This window comes from Podarcis tiliguerta, assembly GCF_965153285.1.
Source record: "Podarcis tiliguerta genome assembly, chromosome: 5".
NCBI lineage: Eukaryota > Metazoa > Chordata > Lepidosauria > Squamata > Lacertidae > Podarcis > Podarcis tiliguerta.
The window spans coordinates 75,239,774-75,259,431 of NC_139538.1; positions in this window are offsets into that span (position 1 = coordinate 75,239,774).

A 19,658-nucleotide genomic window follows, 5' to 3' on the forward strand; every position below is an offset into this window, starting at 1 on the left:
ATAACATTAAAACACTTTCAATATGCCTCCTGGAGTTGATTAAAATTAATCGTGGCAGGTGGAATTCAAGCAAGCAAGCAATGTTGCCCACAAAATGGCATCTCTTTTTTTTCTGGAAGCCGACATTATTTTCACTTTATAAACCAGACTTTTTAAAAACACACCAAGCCTGCCTCAAGGCGAACGTTAAGTGGTGCAAGTGCAATTCTACCAGCTTAAATGGGTTTGGGCTCTAATGTGAATGGTAGAAGCTTTCCCGTGCTCTTCAGATCACAGAGCCTGGGGCCATCATGAGCCAGCACACAAGCAGGGCCATGACTGCTATGACCTTTGCAAGAGACAACCAGGTAGTAAGTTTTCTGCTTACCCAGAGTGCATGCAAGGGGAAGACGCTGGAGTACAAAGGCCATTAAATTCAAAGATCAGGTGGCAATCAATGGGATGAAAGTAGTCCCTTTTCAAAGTGAGGCCAAGAATTAAACCATCACAATAAAACAATCTGCACATGCAGAAGAATCACATAGTGAAATTATTACTGGAATGTACTATTCAGACTGGAGGGGAGTTTTTTATCGGGTGTCAGGGTGGGGGTGGGGGAGAAGCCTCATGTCAAAATGCTTCTGTGTAATGTGCACACTCAAAACTAGCATGTTTGGAAACAGGATGCAGGCTAGCCTTTTCCATATCGTGCTGGTTTTGCATGTATCTGTACATTGCATAAACGAACTTTTAAACTTTTCATCCCCCATTCACATTCTGAAGTGGTACTTACTGTCCAGAATCAAGATGCATCATGTGAATCTGCAGATCAGGTAGCTCAGCTCTAAAGTCATTTCCTAGGTTACAGGAGCAGCGTGGCTCTGGTTCCCAGTGATACAGCAGCTCCCAAAGCTACCCCAATAATGAGGGATAAAGTGAAAAGCCACCTACCATACAAGGATGGCATGACTAGATTAGGGAAACTAACTGTGGGTATGCTCTCACATCTATTAAGGCTGCAGCTAATCCAAAATTTAATGGTGTTTTTAAAATATTTCTCATTGGACTCCTTCGTCCCTATAACCATGTGAACTCTTTTCATTCATTTTACCATTCCTGATTATTCTGGTTTTTCCAGTTTAAAATGCCTATTTATTCATTTATATATTCTTTCTTCCCAGTTCCTTATTTTTAGGGAATTTTCACCATAGTCTTAACTAAATAACAGAGTCCTGCTTTTATGGCATGCGTTTTAGACTAACAAATGCCTCACTCCAACAGCACCTATGGCTGGGAATGAAGAGAAGGATTCAGATTAAGAGAATATGACATTACAGATCCAGCTGTCCTTCACTTTATCTTAATTGAGGCTTTTCTGCAAGCCTTTGGGGCATGGCAGGAGTGTCCCCATGACTTGCAGTTGTCATATTTTATGGTGAACTGTGGTTTAGGAAATTTTGCTTTTAACGTGGTTTTACAAACGTTGTTAGCTGCTCTGTGTGCAGAAGAGTACGATGCAATAAAATAAATTACCTCCACCTTCAAATTCAGTTCTGCTCTACTGTAATATTTTCTTTCCTCCCACCTATCCCCTGAGGCTGAAAAGACAAGGAGGAAGACAAGAAGGTGTAACTTTCAGCATTGCATGGGAGAGGGAACTTCAGGAGAGGCCTGCTTTTTCTCTCAGCCCTTCAAACTGCCTCTTCTGCACAAATATGAAACGCCAACGTCCTTTGCAGCCAGCCACCCGAATATATTCTGAATTGACCCGATTATTATTATTATTATTATTTTGAATTGCCTTTTACATGCACCTCAAGTCAATTTACAAATATATCTAAGGCTAAGAATAGTTTTTAAAAGGGTGCAAAAAACCATCTAAAGACAGCTGCTCATTTTGTGCTGTTTTTAAACCTAAAGCCAGTGCTTTTTTCCTTAAAAAATGTTTAGGGGTACTCTCATTTTCCTATTCATATTGAAATACTGCCCCCTCAGTGAGGTCAGATTCACAAAATGTTTAGGGGTATGTGTACCCCTGCGTCCCCCCAGAAAAAAGCACTGCATATGGGAGAGAACTTTCCACCCGGCTGGAAAAGCTAGTCAAAACAAAAAAAAGTCTTCGACTCTTTCCAGAAAGTACGGGATCGTGGGTGCCCATTGCCTTTTCACAGAGATGCTGCCACTCTGTGAGCATGGGCGCCCTGACTAAAAGCCCTGCCACGGAGCGGGCTTCCGATATTTTAGGGGCCTGAAAGAAGAGCTCTCCTGCAAAACACAGCGACCTCCTGAGAATATGGACAAGGCTGTCTCTCAAGGAACACTTCTCATTATCCCTAGAGCCGGCATCGAACATTTTTCCTGCACGAGGCTTCCCCTTTGGTGGCGGTAAAAGGCGATAATACATAAAAGAACGAAGCAGGTCCTTGCCCTTGGGTGAGGCCCCAAATCAGCTCCCTGAGGCGGCCCTTTCCCTCTGCTTAACGGTAGAGCCGGTCCTGTCTGTGCCGCTTCCTCCGTACACACAAACACACCCCCTTTCTTCTTTTATATATATGCATATATACATACAAATATGTGCCCCTTTATCCTTTCCCTGACCCTTTTCTTCCTCCCTGCCTTCCTCCCTCTCTCCTCCCCTCGGCTTGCACAGGCCCAGTAATCAGATGAGGCAACCGGATTATCTCTAGTCCCTCGGCTGCCGGTCTCCATTTTGTTTCCTCACAGCCTTTGGGGTGGCAGGCACTCCCAAAGTGGCTCACCTGGAGATGTGAAGAGGGGGGAAACACACACACAACACCTCGGACTATTTATTATTATTATTTTATCCGCCCCCCCCTCCCGCGCGCCCTCTTCCCTCCTCGATTCGAGGGCTGTTTTGCTGCCTTCCCTCAGCCTCATCCCCTGGTGGCCGTTCCCAAAGGGAGACTTCGAGCAAGAGATCGCGCGCCATTCCGGTCCTCTCTCTCTTCGCCTATCGAGCATCCTCATCCTTCGTGGGAATCCCCCAAGAGCTGGAGGCGTCTGCGGCCTGGATGTGAAACCTCCGTGACTTGGGAGGGAAAGGTAAGGTCTGCGGAGGCCGGCGCTTGTTTCCCTCTGCCCTCTATCAAAGAGGGAGAAACCTCGTCGGAGAAACCTCTCTTCTTTTTTTTACGAATCACACAAAGCGTGCGCGTGAAAAGGGGCTGTCGAGGTTTTCCCAGGGAAACCTAGCAGTGACTGCGTTAGCCATGATGGGCTTCCTTTTCCCAGCGGTGGCGGGAAAAAAGAGCCCCTTAAGACGCCAGTAAGGAAACTCGCCGGATTCAACGCGGATTCACAAGTGTCTTTTCTCGACCCCCCTTGCCAGATGTGTGCCAGCTTTTGCTTAACTATCCCTTTCGTCCCGTGGAGGATTTCCAAAGTTTGATTTGTGCGTTTCAACTTGTCCCCCTCTTGTCCTTATCTTCGTCCCAGCTTAGGCCACTGTGGCGGGGGGGGGGGGTGTACTTTGCACATGCTTAGGGGCACCCACGTCTGCTTTTGAGGGTTCCAGAAAACACAGGTTGTGGGACTGAGTTAACACCCCTCTGGTGCTGGGCCATGTGGCCGGAGTCAAGTCTCTGCTGTGCTTGTGTTGTATAGTGATTTTGTTTCCATTCTTTAATGTTTTAGGGATGCTCAGCTGGGGCGCTGGGGGTTATATGCTCTACCTGTTCTATTTGTTTATTATTATTATTATTATTATTATTATTATTATTATTATTATTAATTGACTTTATATACCACTCTGTACCCCAGGGTCTCAGGGTGGTTCATAGAATAAGACCAAGATATAAAACCACAAAATACATGATAACAATAACAACCCACTAGGCACCCACCACAAAAAGCACATTTTAAAAGGGCATAGGATGTTGAATTATTGCTGTTGAGTGTGGTCTGTGTGAAATGGGAGGGAACAAGCACTCCCCTTTTTTGCTATGAGGTCGCAACCAATAACCTTTGAATCACCCCAGAATTATAATCAAGAGATACACTGTGCCAGGAGTGCCAATGTGGCCCCACGATCGGGGGTGCCCAGGGCCGTGGGTGCTGTGCAGCGTGCATGGCCCTGGCACCAGAATTTGTGGGTGCCTGGTTCCTTCATGGGGAAATTTGTGGTTCTAGGACACCCAGGGCCTCAGGGACTTGGCACCTATTCACTGTGCAAATATTAGTGCTGTACATTTTGTGACGCCCCCTTCTGGAATAAAATTGACACTTCCAGATTGTTTCTTCCTTAGATGGAATTCACTAAAGTTTTGGTGCTTTTTTAAAACGGCAATCTGGAGATGGACCTCTGAGATCTTTGTATTGTTGACTTTAAATGAGAGAGAGTTCTTTTGCTGGTGGGGAAATGTAGTCTATGACGGCAGATACTATAGTTGGGAAAATGTATTGATTGTGCACTGGCAGGAGGTGTGCATTCAGTTACTGCCCTGTGTGTTTCTTTAACCAGCTTTGGCTTAATTGCTGGAACCAGGAAAAAAAACAATATTGGGAGGGCTCAGAAAGAGCAGCATGCATGATGCGTGAATATGTGTGAAATGCTTTTCTTTGTAAATACATGGGTCCAACAATGGGGGTTGGGGGTGTGAACTGGTTATCTGGGAGCAGGAGGAGAATCCCTCTGGGGCCCAGCATTGGCTCCTCTGCTTTTAAGGGCAGTGTGGTTTGCAGAGATTTAGCAAGCAGAGCTTTCCCAGCATAGAAAGCATATGGTGGGAGAGAGCATATCTGCTTAATCTGGCTGCAAACACAGAGCTGGTAAAAATGTTGGCAACCCTACATGCAGTTTGCTCTTGAATACACTGCATGCACACACACTCGTTGCTCCAAAAGGTGCAATACTGCAAGATTTTGCAGTTTGTGTTGTGCTCACTAGAGAACTGCAGGAGAAAAGTCAAACACGTTTTCTTTAGGAAAATTGCACCTTTGAAATGTTAAATTATAGGAAAGAGTCGTTGCTGAATGCAACAGGCTTGTGCGTTAGGAAAACATACAGGACAACTTTCCAAAAGATACCTGTATTAGTAACCAATGGATTTTTAGGTCAAATCTTACAGCTGTTTTGTGCCTAATAGGCTGAATCTACACAGATTTTTTTTAAAAAATGCTGTGAAAATGCCTTTTTTTAAAAAACGTAAAGTATATATGGAATTTGCCATTAGTTTATCAGCACCATCTAGTGTCACATTTGTATAATGCATTTAAAACACACTTAAAATGTTGTATTTGCAGCTGTATAACTGAGTACATAATAAAGACACCCAAACTGTACTTTAACAGATAGTTAAGGAGGCATCTTGGAAGTGAAAGCCATATATAAAAGTGGAAAAAGGGCTACCATTACAACAAAATTATATGCGTATTTACTCAGCTTGCACTGTGGAACATACAGTGGTACCTTGGGTTACATACACTTCAGGTTACAGACTCAGCTAACCCAGAAATAGTACTTCGGGTTAAGAACTTTGCTTCAGGATGAGAACAGAAATCGTGCTCCGGCGGAGCAGCGGCAGCGGAAGGCCCCATTAGCTAAAGTGGTGCTTCAGGTTAAGAACAGTTTCAGGTTAAGTACGGACCTCCAGAACGAATTAAGTACTTAACCTGAGGTACCACTGTATTCAAAATCCTGTAATAAGTCAAGATTGAAGCAATATCATGCTCCCCCTGCCAGAATTATCATTTTTTCATATTTTTTAAAAATGCTACTTTTAATACGTATATTCTATACATTTTTTTATTTCCAGGAAATAGATATTATTTTTAAGAAGATGGTGGCAATTAGTATTCCACTGGGGTTTAGAGAGGCCAGATGCAAAGAAAGACAGGACTCTCCATGCCACCTTTAATAGCAGAATTCCAGCAGATGCAGCTTAATGCTCAGAGGTGAAAAGAGCTGTGCCACCAAAATTTCTCCTCTCTATACAACTACTAAAGGTACAGGAGGCTTCTTCTTTTGCATTTGGGCATCCTAGTGAGGATTGTGGTGGTTATGTGGTTTCCTGACAGCAGCTTGCAAAAAGTAACTTTTTTATTTTCCAATGCTTCCATTATAACTTTGCTGGAATATCATTCTGGCTAATATATGATAGATAGATGATAGATATAGATAGATAGATAGATAGATAGATAGATAGATAGATGTTGTTTAGTCGTGTCCGACTCTTCGTGACCCCATGGACCAGAGCATGCCAGGCACTCCTGTCTTCCACTGCCTCCTGCAGTTTGTTCAAACTCATGCTGGTAGTTTCAAGAAAACTGTCCAGCCATCTCATCCTCTGTCGTCCCCTTCTCCTTGTGCCTTCAATCTTTCCCAACATCAGGGTCTTTTCCAGGGAGTCTTCTCTTCTCATGAGGTGGCCAAAGTATTGGAGCCTCAGCTTCACGATCTGTCCTTCCAGTGAGCACTCAGGGCTGATTTCCTGAAGAATGAATAGGTTTGATCTTCTTGCAGTCCATGGGATTCTCAAGAGTCTCCTCCAGCACCATAATTCAAAAGCATCAATTCTTCGGCGATCAGCCTTCTTTATGGTCCAGCTCTCACTTCCATACATCACTACTGGGAAAACCATAGCTTGAACTATATGGACCTTTGTTGGCAAGGTGATGTCTCCTCTTTTTAAGATGCTGTACCTAATGTCAATTTAAACAAGAGGCTTGCTTTTAATTTTAACAATGGTATATATCTATCTTCTCCATAATGGTGGTTAAGAGACAGGGCCGGCTCATGCATGAGTCAAGGTGAGGCGACTCCCTCAGGCCCAGGATCCAGAGGGCCAACAGATCCAGCCTCCAATAAATGAATTGCCTGCTGCCGCTACTGCCACTGCTGCCACTGCAATAGCTTTGGTGTGCCCCTTGGAGGTTGGATCAGCCACATCTTTGGCAGCCCCCTCCCCCCATGCCACCTCTATAGCAGCTTCTTTGCAAATAGGAGGCTCTGCTGGTCTCCCACCCCTAGAGAAGAAATGGTGGAAGGCTGCCCTTTGGGGGTCTTCTAGGCTCTGCATCCGCCTGGCATGATTCAGAGCAGGCCCCTTTCCCACCACAATGGCCTTTGATCCCCACTTCAACCATTGGGTAATATTGACGTGATTCCCCTTCCCCTTGTTTCTTCACTCACCCTCTTGCTCCCAATGTTGATCTTTATTCTTCCCCATGTTCGCTTACTCCTTCTTCCCTGGCAGGGGGAAAGCACCATTTTGTGGTTTGCCTCAGGTGCCAAAATGTATTGGACTCACCCTAGTAAGGGGTAGTACATACACGCTCAACTCTTGACAGCTATACTCATTGGCTTGGATCTGTCAATAGGCCACTAGCACGGCAGACTGAGCCTTCGTATTGTCTCAGATAACACTTGGTAGCGTAGTCAGCGCACACATCCAACTTCCAGTCATCACGCATATGGTATTCAAGTGCACACCTGCACCAAGTCTAAAAGTAAGGCTAAGCAATGCAGTGCTTTAGTGCACATCCTTCCTAGCAGTGCAGGAGAAGGAATTTAAAAGATTTCCCAATGCTAACACTATGAATAATAATAATAATAATAAATTTTATTTATACCCCGCCCTCCCCAGCCAAAGCCGGGCTCAGGGCGGCTAACAACAATAAAAACAATCCAACATTCTAAAAACTTTTCACCATAAAATCAATCAGAAACAAATTGATGGCAAGGCTGTAGAGCCTACGAGGGTCTTGCAGTCACCTGTGTGGACATTGTTTCTAAACTATGTGGACTGCAGGGATCAGCTGTGTGGGAAGACATATGCCACACAACATACTACAAAGCCCTAAATGCCCTACCTGCCAAGTTTAATAAGTACAGCATTTAACTTACTAATTCCATACTGTAGCCATGCCCATACAAGAGTTTCTAACTTCACTGGATCAGTAAATTAGTGCTAATCCAGAAATACAGTGAAGTAATGTTTGCAAATTGTGTGGGGTTTTCCACACTGACATTGGTCCCATCAACTGCTGTGCTGGACTAGTGGGAATTAATATGGGCACAGCTATTGTTTAAGTAGAATCGGTGTGTCTGGATACCAGCTAAAAGCTGATCTGTGCATGCAGCAGGATCAGGGATGAATCTACACACCGGGGGGCGGGGGGGACACTATTAAAAATTCAGAAATTAAATTGTTATAACAAAATAAAAAAACGTTATGTAAAAATCACATCAATTTTTTTTTTTTTGCTCTCCCCGCCATCTGGTGTTGCATGTTTATAACACATTCAAAACGTTGTTGGTTGACTAATGTAGCAGAGTCCCAGGTCACATAGTTTCCAACCACCTAACTATACTATTGTGGTGGGAATATCTGTATATAGAAAGCTAGGGCACCAGGGAGAAGGCCAGCCTAGAACTATGCTCCACGATATGCTAGTTTTCTATGTTCAGAATGTTGGACGTTGGTGGTTCGTTTTTTGTGGGGAAGCACTTAAATATGCAATTGCTACCTGCACTTTGAATAGCACAGTCCATTCACCACGTGATTGTGCTGCATGTGAAAATCAAGTGTCAAACCCCTTTTGCTAAAAAGTCACACTTCATCTGACAGTACCGGGGCTTGAAAAGTTAGTTTTAAACAGGAGAATGTTATAATTCTAGTTAACCTTGTCCAAAAAGGAACACCTGTGACTCTTCACCAGCCTGACTCATGTCTGCATCTTGGCCTTTCTAATTCCACACTCCTGCTTCAGCTTCTGCCCCTAATTCTGGACTTCTCTCTGCCACAGACTCTCCCAGCTCACTAAGCCAGGTTACCCCTTCAACTTCTGATACCTCCTCCTCCCAGTCTTCTCTCTCTTCTCCCTCTGACCTCTCATTGTTGCCCCACCACCAATCCCTAAGCACTGAGCCTTCTTCCCTTGGGGGTTCCCCACTGGGTTACTTTCACCATTCCTCCTTTTCATTCTAAGCACCGGACAATAACATCTGCATTCAAGTATAAGAGACTTGTACTTGAATACTTAATCAGGTTTCATAATTCATGTTTCACAAGCTCTGCACACACCCTCCTCAAGTGCTTTTGCCCAAGTGGAAGATGGAGAGTTTAAGTGTGTAGAAACTACTGGTGCCTGCATAGCTGGTTAGTGGCCTGTTATGGAAGTAAAAGTAACAGTCGCCTCCCACTGTTCCATCCACATTTGCCTCTGGCTGCCACACCCACCAGTGGCATGTGGTGCCCAGAAAAGAAGCCCACGAGGAAACGCAGCCCACAGGCTGAAAAAGGTTGCCCACCTTTGCTCTAAACCAGCTTCCTTAACCAATGCCAACACCGGCATGTCACATGGATATTGAAACCAGTGATCCACAGAGCTTAAACTCAGTTATCACATGCATTTCAGACAAGGGCATCTGCTAAACTTCGTTTATTTGGTAGAAATGATGGGAAAATGGGGAAGAGTTTAGGAAAAGTCAGGAAGCAGGGGCGGATATAGAACAGCATGACCCGTTCCCGCACACTGAAGGGGCCACTGCAACCAGGATGTTGTGCATGTGCAGAGCATAAGGCAATAGGTGGGGAGGGCATCAACTTTTATCCTCACACAGGGGGCCGCTGAAATTTGAAAGAAGGCTGAGGTTGAACCACTTCTCCAGCTGGAGGTCCTGTCTCACTTACTATTTTGAGAACAAAGGCTACACAATAAAATTGGATTGGTTTTATATAAGTTGAACACATGCTGCCCCCTGCCCTCAAAGAATCCTAAGAATTGTTGTTGGATTCTGACAGATATCCCTTAGAAGTACAGTGGTGCCTCGCAAGACGAAATTAATTCGTTCTGCGAGTTTTTTCGTTCTACGAGTTTTTTCGTCTTGCGAAGCACCACTGCGTATTGACGGTTTCCCATGGGAATGCATTGGCGGTTTTAAAAAAAAGGCGCAAGACGTTTCATCTCGCGAAGCAAGCCCATAGGGAAATCCGTCTTGCGAAGCAACTCAGAAAACGAAAAACTCTTTTGTCTTGCGAGTTTTTCGTCTTCCGAGGCATTCGTCTTGCGAGGTACCACTGTACAATTTCCACAGGTTCGTTTGAAGAAGGGTTAATGTTAAACCAGTTTTAAGTCTCCAGTGTAGATTTATTAGCCTTTCCATTAAGTCTCTGTCAGTTCTCTCCTCCTTAATAGATAGTACCTATTCTTGCCAATTCACGTTAGCCCAGCAAAATGGCTGGGCAGTGCATGCCAAAACCCCTTTGTGCAGGTTGGGGTGTGTGTGTGTGTGGATTGGGCAGAGGTGTCCTCAGAGTTTCCACCTGCAAAGTGACGCCGGTGTCACTCTGCTGGCCTGGAGTTTCCAGTGGGACTCCTACTGGCAGCAGCCCATAGAAAACCCCCAAACAGGTACAGGAGGGGGTTGCAGCAGCCCAGAGTACACTGAATCCTGAGCTGGCCCCACTGGCATAGTGAGATGTCATTGGGCCTGATCTGGGTCTGGTCATTGCACCAACTCCATGCTCCACCCCACCCACTGGCCCCCTCCACCCCAACCAGCATGATTGGCAGGGCTATGGACGCAGTGGTGCCCTCCTTGCTCTCTGGCCAGGGTTTAGACTGCAGCTTTAGCCTTGTCGTACAAAAGTATAGGTTTAACACAAGTAGTAAAGAACCAGATATATCATATAACTTAATGCTACTTCACCAGTACTGACAAAGTTGTTAATCCAATTTAAGAGACCTTTTGTACAGTTGTAGTCACAGCCCCTTTTCATTGTAGCTACGGAACACCACTTCATATGCCTTGGACAGCAGCTGGTGTCAATTTAATTTACACTCAGCCTGTTCCTGTTCCACTTTTCTAATTGCACAAGGGATTAACTAGACAACTTCACAAAAAGATTACAGTTTGATGAAGAGGTCTTTCATGTGGCTGCAGGTGTTCCCCTTCAACGGCACGCTAGCAGGTCTCTCTTTTTTGAAGCAACAACAACCCAAGTGCGTGCACATTCAGACTTTATTGATCTCAATGTTAAGCAACACTGAAGCTCTTCTTTATCTGTGGTTTCCCTTCCTATCTCTACTCTTTTTCAATCGGCAATTTTAACGTCCACAAGCAGTAGTGGTGCCAGGTGAATAGATGTGGGGGAAATGGCATTTCTCACTGCCACAGCCACCACTTCTCTCCAACCAATCCTAACTCAGTTCTCCCTGCATACCTGGCACTTTGATTTAATTCTTAGCTGTCTACAGCAAGCCAGCGCCCACAGCTTCGCTTCTACCTCCCTGCATGATTACAAACAATGGATAGCAGAGTCTTTTTCATTATTGCTGTTGGGTCATGACGCTTAACATTCTATATCGGTGCAACTGACTTTCTGGAGGTATAGGCTGCTTGAAATATCTCTTAAGATCCCCTGCCTGTGGTCCGCTGCTGTGTCCCGTTCTTACAGGGCTAGTGAAAGTTGGCAGTGTTTTGTTTTTTGTTTTGCTCTGACGCTAGAAGTTGGTTCTGTCAGTTGGCTTTTCCCTTTCCACTGAGGCAGCATCAGCAGTCAGTTATAGCCCTTAAATGTCATTTCTCTCTTGTGCAGTGGACTTCCTTAGGGTGGCAAGGAGCAGGGTTTATATAGATATATACCCCATTCAAAGGGCTTCTTGTTAGCAGACTTTCCCCTCACCTGGCATCACCAATTGTTTACTTCCTTCAGCAGTCTACAATGTGTTTTACAGAGTAGCGTAAGCAGAAGGGAGGGGCACTGAAATATCTGCAGTCTAATATTTCACAATGGGGTGACAAGGGTGGGGTGGGGATTTGAAAACATCAGGGCTAAGGGGAACAATATGCCCAAATTTGTTTGACTTGGAGGGAAATGTAAGACCACAGTTGGATGGAGCATCATCCACAGAAGCAGTTTGTCCCCTAGCTTGTGTTGACTGTTACAATTGTCATTGAAGTTGTGTTAGGGTGTCCAAAGCACATTATGCTCCACAGGCAATGATTATTGCATGAGTATCCTGGTTGGATGTTTATACTGCTTACCCCAGGGTCCCTAACTTTTGGGGGCCCAGGGGACACATACACAAATCTAAGAAACTGATGTGGACACCAGAATATACCCATTTCACAGAAGAGAAGCTGGTGATGCTCAGTCATAAAAAAAGAGAAACCAAGCAAAACACGCGTATCTCAGAACAAATGAAACATTAAAAAAAAAAACAGGCAACACCCAACAATGACATCCCCCCGCTGCCGCCAAAAAAGCCCCCATGAAAAAAAAAATTGGGCAGGGGCCTTGGTGGGCACCAAGGTGTATGTTTGAGGGCACTATGGTGCCTGTGGATGCCACGTTGGAGACTGTAGGCTCACACAATTAGACCATACACGCGACCCTATGCAAGCATTGCAGGTGCTTCAGCATGAAGCCCCTCCCCCCTCCTTTAATTGCAACCATTTAGTACCAGTCATCTGCAGTTATGACCCTTCTTGAAAGAAACATGAATCGGTAGCGGCCAATCTGGTGAGATGGAGCCCATGCAGCCCTCATCTCACACTGCCTCCCTAGTGTGAATTGCCTAGTTAGTTTTCTGCTGCAGTTCTCAAGTTGGATCAAAGCTGGCTTGGGGGAAATGCATCAAACGGCAGTATTTCATGAGAAACCACAGGCTAACTCTGCATTCTGGGTAATGTGTGTACACAGATCCAAAAACCAGCGGTGGGAGCGCATTGCAACCAGAGCAAATGTATAGGATTGCATTGTTTAAAAAAGGAAAAGCACCCTTTAGATATAGATCTAAAAATAAGCAAAACCCTGGCATTGACACCTTGAAGAGGGGATTAACTCAGTTAACTTTTGTTTCTTTCTCACTCTCAAGGCTTCCAAAAGAATAAATAACCACCTGTCAATATTTGTGTTCCAAAGCTTTCAGCATAATCTGTGAAGATTAATCCTATCAGAAGTTGCCTCAAGCTCAGCAAGTGCTGTATAAAAAGCTCCCTTTGCTCTCAGAATATTTAATCATATGGCAACTGAGAATATAAGGTCAGTCAACCTTTCCCCACATCTTAAACTTATCTGTTCTTCTGAAATTACAGTATATTAAACTTGATCTAAACTTCCAGATTATTCAGCAAGAAGTCCAGGTAAAGTTTTGAAAGAACCGCCAAGAAAACTTATTGGCCTAGTAATTACTAGGGTACCTTTAGTCTTATTTTCTTTATTTATAGTATTTGTACTTCACTCTTCATCCAAAAAGGATCCCAAACAAAACATTTTGCCTTTCAAAAAAAATAAGCCAATAATTGACTCATAATACTCATCTTCAAAATATTGAGAATCTTACCACGAGTAAACAGCTTTTTTCCTTTTTCTTTTTTAGTACAGGTGCTAAATTTATGCAACAAAGTGTCCGAACATAAAAGAGGGCTATCCCAGATTAAGGAGCCATTTACCGCATTAGATTCAATGGCACATTTACATCCGCCAGCAAATACTTCCTTTGGTTTCAAGGTTCTGAAAATTGAGGTGCACATTAAATTTGATGGCACATTAGACTTGAGTGAATACGGTATTTTATTAGGTCATTCTGAATCCCCAAAGGTTCTGATAAATGAAAACTGAGGCTTGATATTTGTAAGCGTCTGCTCACTGTCTGTTCTTTAATTAACAACTTTCCCACAGCCTTCCCAGTCAACAAAGCGTAGATATCCTCTAACATGCACCAATAACTCCTCTAAAAGTAGAATTTGCCAAGCATGGTAGATTTGTGTTTATAAATGGGACTTTGCGCCCTCCACCCCTGGCTGTTCATCCTGTATTCCAACAAGAATGCTTGTTTAGGCTAGAAAAAATAGCCTGCATTCTCATTCTGAATGCTCCATTCCTCAGTTTGTGAGCAGAAAGAGCGGTATATAAATTTAATAAATAAAATAAAATATGGTTGATTTGGGGATTTTTTTGGGGGGGGGAATGTTATTGGGTTGTTGTTTATTTTGATCATATATATTGTGGTTTTATATTTTGATTTTGTTCTGTGAAGTGCCGTTTACCTTCCCGCCGGAGTGGTACCTATTTATCTACTTGCACTTTGACATGGATTTGAACTGCTAGGCTGGCAGGAGGTGGGACCGAGCAATGGGAGCTCACCCCATTGCGGGGATTCGAACCGCTAGCCTTCTGATTGGCAAGCCCTAGGCTCGGTGATTTAGACCACAGCGCCACCCGCATCCTCTGGTTATAGAGTGGTATATAAATTCAGTAAATAATAAATAAAATAATAAAATAAAGAGCTCTTCAGAGGATTTAAGTAATACGACATACATTTAAAAGGAGAGGAATCTCCATTAATCATGCCCATGATTTGGGAAACTGTTGGAATTCTAGTTCAAACCATAATGGCTGAAACCCTTTCGTGTTTTGTTATGTTTATTTACAATGACCCTCATTGCATAATTGACTTTTTCCAAAACTTCCTTCTCACTTTGCATAATATGGCAAGATTAGCTAATACATGTATTTTAACAGCTTCATGTGGTGTGATATAATACAGTCACATTATGTTTACAGAATTATAGCGTTGGAAGAGAATGCAGGCAATCTTTTACCCAACGTGGGGCTCAAACCCACAACCCTGAGATTAAGTCTCATGCTCTACCGAAGGAAACTCTTATATGCATGTTATACCCAGTTTACAGTCTCTTACACAGTATGATATGCAGGGACAAGAAGGAAGCATGTGTTAAATCAAATTTTTTAAATCAAACAGAGATGCCCAGGTGTAACAAAAACTTTAGGCCAAAGTCTCTCTTCCCTTTTTTCATGGAGTAGTTACTAGAGGTCTTGGTTAACAGTTTTGTTTAAGAAATCGAACACATAACCCATATTTTAACAATTATAGCAGAGCTTTTCAAACTTTTCATGTTGTGGACACACTTTTTAGACATGTATCATTTCGCGACACAGTAATTCAGTTTTACTAGCAAACCGGGGGGGGGGGGGGGGAGGCTGCCCGCTCCCTTTCCAGCCTCGGGGGGAGCACAGGGAGCGTTCGTGCGACACACCTACTCATTGCAGCCAAAACACTAACGTGTCACGACACACCGTTTGGAAAGTTCTGAATTACAGCCTTTATACCTAGTACACTTTATACCTATACACACTATATCTAGTGTGATGCATATGGCTGGGTTTTCAGAGGTGAAAGTCAAGTCAGGTTCATCAGTCACCTTTAACTGGTTTTTTTGGGGGGGGGCAGAATCAGTGTGCTGTGTTATGAAAATTACGGGGCCAAGTCTGGGCCCTTGATGACCTGTCCGATAACCCAGCCCTGTCCAAAACGGCCTCAATATCTGTCAATGGGAAAAATTTAACCAAGTGCAAATGTTCTCAGCTGCTCTCCAGCCTGTCAGCAGCCCACCTGAATGGAGCTTGTGGACCACAATTTGGGAACCTCCAGTTTAAAGCTTGTTCTGCCGTTTTAAAAAAAACAAGCCTGCAAGCTCTGAAATAGGATACGGGCAAATATTCTTGCTGACCTACATTTAAACACACATTGCCTTTGGTTTATTTGCTCGAACAAGATTATTTCAAGTGCAGCTAGAAGTAAGAGGAAGGTCAGTCTGAGCATTAAATAAAACCTAGCGCAGTGATTTGATTAGTAGCAATTTACCATCTGGAAGGAAGGACATTTTAAAGGCAGCTGCATTTGGAGACAAAATTGCAGGTCATTTTTGTTTTTCATTTTTAAATTAGAGAAACTATATTACCTGTCAGAAAAACAAAACACTTGAGTAATCCTTTCGGTTACGTGTACGAAATCCTCAGGATTAGCCACCCCACCTGACACGTCAGGAACAGGGAAGGAGAAAAGATGGCTGATTCCCATATGCTGATATGCAGCTGGCAATAGCTGATGAAACAAAACAAAAACTCAAATAGTTTTTTGTGCGTGTCGTGTCGCCCAAATCTCATTATGAACACGGAAGGATGAAATTATTGTATTAGCTTGTGGCAGGAGCAGGAGGGGAATTTATCTTTGATTTTAGTCAGAGATCACCCCTCCCCACCCTCCAGCCTTGTCTTAATGCGCTGTATAAACATAACATTCCAAGAAAGATATTGGGAATGCTTTGCAAACACGAATTAAACCTTGGGGTGGATGGGTGGGAAATCTTATCCCCTTATTGTGATTAAGTAAACAGAATCACAATTAGATTAAGGAGCCTTCAAAGTCGTACACAGGTGGCTCTCAACTTATACTGGGGTTACCTTCCGGAGATGGCACCTGGAGCCAAAATTGTGTACAGACAAAGTGCATTGGGTTCACTGGCAGCCCGGACACTGTGACCCAGCGCCAAGGGCCTTCTGGCAGTTCCCTCATTGCAAGAAGTGAGGTTACAGGGAACCAGACAAAGGGCCTTCTCAGTAGTGGAATGCCCTCCCATCAGATGTCAAGGAAATAATCAGCTATCCTATTTTTAAAAGACATCTGAAAGCAGCCCTGTTTAGGGAAGTTTTTAATATTTAATGCTTTATTCTTTTTAACACTTGATTGGGAGCCACCCAGAGTGGCTGGGAAAACTCAGCCAGATGGGAGGGGTATAAATAATAAATTATTATTATTATTATTATTATTATTATTATTATTATTATTATTATTATCATCATCATCATCATCATTATCATCATTATTATTATATAGGATTGCCAAAGTTTCTTCCTCCAGGTACCTTCCCCCCTTTCCAATTTCTTTTGCCAAGTGCAAATAGCTGAATGTGCGCAAGTTAAATGCCCAGAAGGTGCAAGTTACCTGTAGTGAAGTACTGATCAGTTTTAAAATAGACTAAATTTCTGTTTTATTATTCAGATTTTTGTGGGGAAGGAGGCATGTTTCATAATTTTTAAATTGAGGGCTTGAAATGATATTGTTGATGGTTTATCCCTTCTCAGTAGTTTGTCCAGACTGTAAATATGCTGCATAGAAGTCTGGACAAGCTATTAAATTGGTTTTTGACACCAGTGGGGTGTGACTTAGCCCCTATTCCCTGCACGTACAATTTGTGACCTACAGAAACTGAACGGAATCACCACCCAATGGACTTCATGGCTCTTCTCTCCCTCCCCACCCCCTTTGTAGTTTCTAGAAAGTTTTTAAATCCCCATACATGTCGAGCAGACTTTCTTATTTTCAGATCCAGAGCACAAGAAATACTTGTCCCCCCGATACTTGTGTTGGAAGAGATGGTTTGCTACCGCCATGTATAATTTAAGTAGTGGTGAAACTGATGTTTTGCATAATCGAGAGATTTCGGTGCAGTTCGCAAATTGTGGATTCTTTTGCACCCTTCTTTCTTCACAAGCCATGCTTCCCAGAAGTTGCTGGTTGTAATCAGGGTGTCTGTAATGAGCTTACGAACAGATAAGAACCTAGATACAGCAGCCTTCTACGAGAGTCAATCTTATAAGTAAATTAAAATCACACTGCCCTTCTTGGTGTAAAACGAGGCATGTGGTTGCCTTGGTGTTAAAAGTAGAGCTCCTTGCCCTCTATTATTTCTGTCTCATGGACACTGCTGTTATAAAGTCAGTAATGGTTTCTGGAAGGAGGTCTCAGTAGTCTCCTTAGATGTGGAAGGCAAATAGGTTCCTGTGAATCCTCTGTGGATGCTGAAAATGGTACTACAGTGTACTTAATTCGTTCCGGAGGTCCGTTCTTAACCTGAAACTGTTCTTAACCTGAAGCACCACTTTAACTAACGGGGCCTCCTGCTGCTGCCATGCCGCCGGAGCACAATTTCTGTTCTCATCCTGAAGCAAAGTTCTTAACCTGAAGCACTATTTCTGGGTTAGCGGAGTCTGTAACCTGAAGCGTATGTAACCCGAGGTACCACTGTACTGGTTTCTTGACTTCTAGCAGGCTTTGCCCACCATTTTGTTTACCTGAGTTTCCCACACTTTTTCGGTTCATATGGAATGGGGAAATTTTATTTCCAATTGGTTGAAATTTGGAGGGCTTCCCAGCATTTAAAGCCACAATCTTCTACCAGTTGCTTGGGGCAGCTAAGTGATACTCACTCCCAAACCCCACAGGAGAACTTGAGCTAATGGGATCATTTTGTTGGATGGAGCCCAGAAGCTTTGGCATAGAGTTTGATGGGAAACCAGATTTCAGAGCTCAAGTGTTTCTGTTTGTGGGTGTCAGGGGTGCTTCTCAGCAAAAGCACTGCACATGGCAGATAGTTAACGATTTATTGTCAAAGATAAGACTTGCAGTCGCTTCTGCAGCTTTGGATATCTACACACACCAATCCCCATCTCAATCCCGATTTTCCTGGGACATCCCGGAATTACAGAAGCCATCCCAGCTTCCGATTTGATCCCATAATGTCCCATTTCCCCACTCTGAGCTTGAGGAGATGAGCCAGTGCTTGCAGTGGTGCTGTGCTCTCACACGAGTGTGGCGCCAAAAGACATTCTCATCCGAGGAATGTTGGAGGGTATGTAGTCTTATGGCTAGACAGCTATTCCCAGGTCCATGCTCTATGGAGCAGTTGCAGCAACTGGGGACCACTCCCCCTCCTCTGGTTTATATACCTTCCCCCAATGGGCTGCACGCATGTAGCCGGAGACTAAGCCTACATGGAAGCTGCCTCTGCTCTTCCCCCTTCAGTTCTCTCTTGGCTCTGGGAGGCAGTGGTGCAGGGGAGGGTGAGGAAGCACCTAGCCCTTCACTTGTGTGCCTGTCTCTTCTTCCTCCAGCCCTGACATGTCCCATGCTTCTGATTCTTGCCTCTTGGCTGGTATAGACTCCCCACAAGCCATTGCCCCCCTCTAGTGAGTCAGACTCCGGCTCCCTTTCCCCCCATGGCACACTTGTCAGTGTCCTCCTGCCAGTCCCTGCCAGTGGGGCTCCCAAGACTAAAAGAAACTCATGCTTAGAGAAAAATAACTTTAGAGAAGCCATAGTAAACCCTCCTACCTTTCCAGAATAAAGCAACAACACTTGCAGCAAGTTACTTGAACTTGGGACGAGGGGGAACTCTTGAGACCTGCCAAGCTCTGTCCTAAATATCTGTACCAGCCTCTGACCTCTTGCCTATTTTACTACTGTGGTGCCATGCAATATACAGAGGGAAGTACTATCCTATAGGGATGGTCATGGAGATTCTGCACTAAGGCCAGTCTATCTGCTTGGGAGGTAAGACTAAGGAACGTAGAGAACAAAGTAACTCCCTTTGTGCAACCAGCTCTCCAATGTCTGTAGCCTGTTGGCCTGACTTTGCACGTATTCAAAAAGCAACGACTTTGCAGTTTGATCAATCTGCTGTTCTTACAGGCTGAACCTCAAAAGATTAGCCACGTGTTGTTGTTTTTTATGTGCATCTCTCAAATGCTTTGTGGGTTGTTTGTACTTATTGTTGTACACACACTCTGTTTCAAAAATAAAACAGGCTGTTAATTTTTTTTTAATCACATATGAATTCAAATATGTACAGGTGTGGAGTATTCAGGTCTTGTTTGAATGTAGGGAAAGTGGATTAACAGCTGAAAAATGCTCAGATGTGGGCAAGCCCAAAGCCTTCTCTACCAAAGCCAGCTTCTAAGCTGGGTGTGAAATGCATCAGGATGGATGAACTGTCCTTGTGAATAGGATAGGGAACCAGGGAAGCGGGCCTTATTTGCATATGTGGACCTGAATGGAAACTATCTACA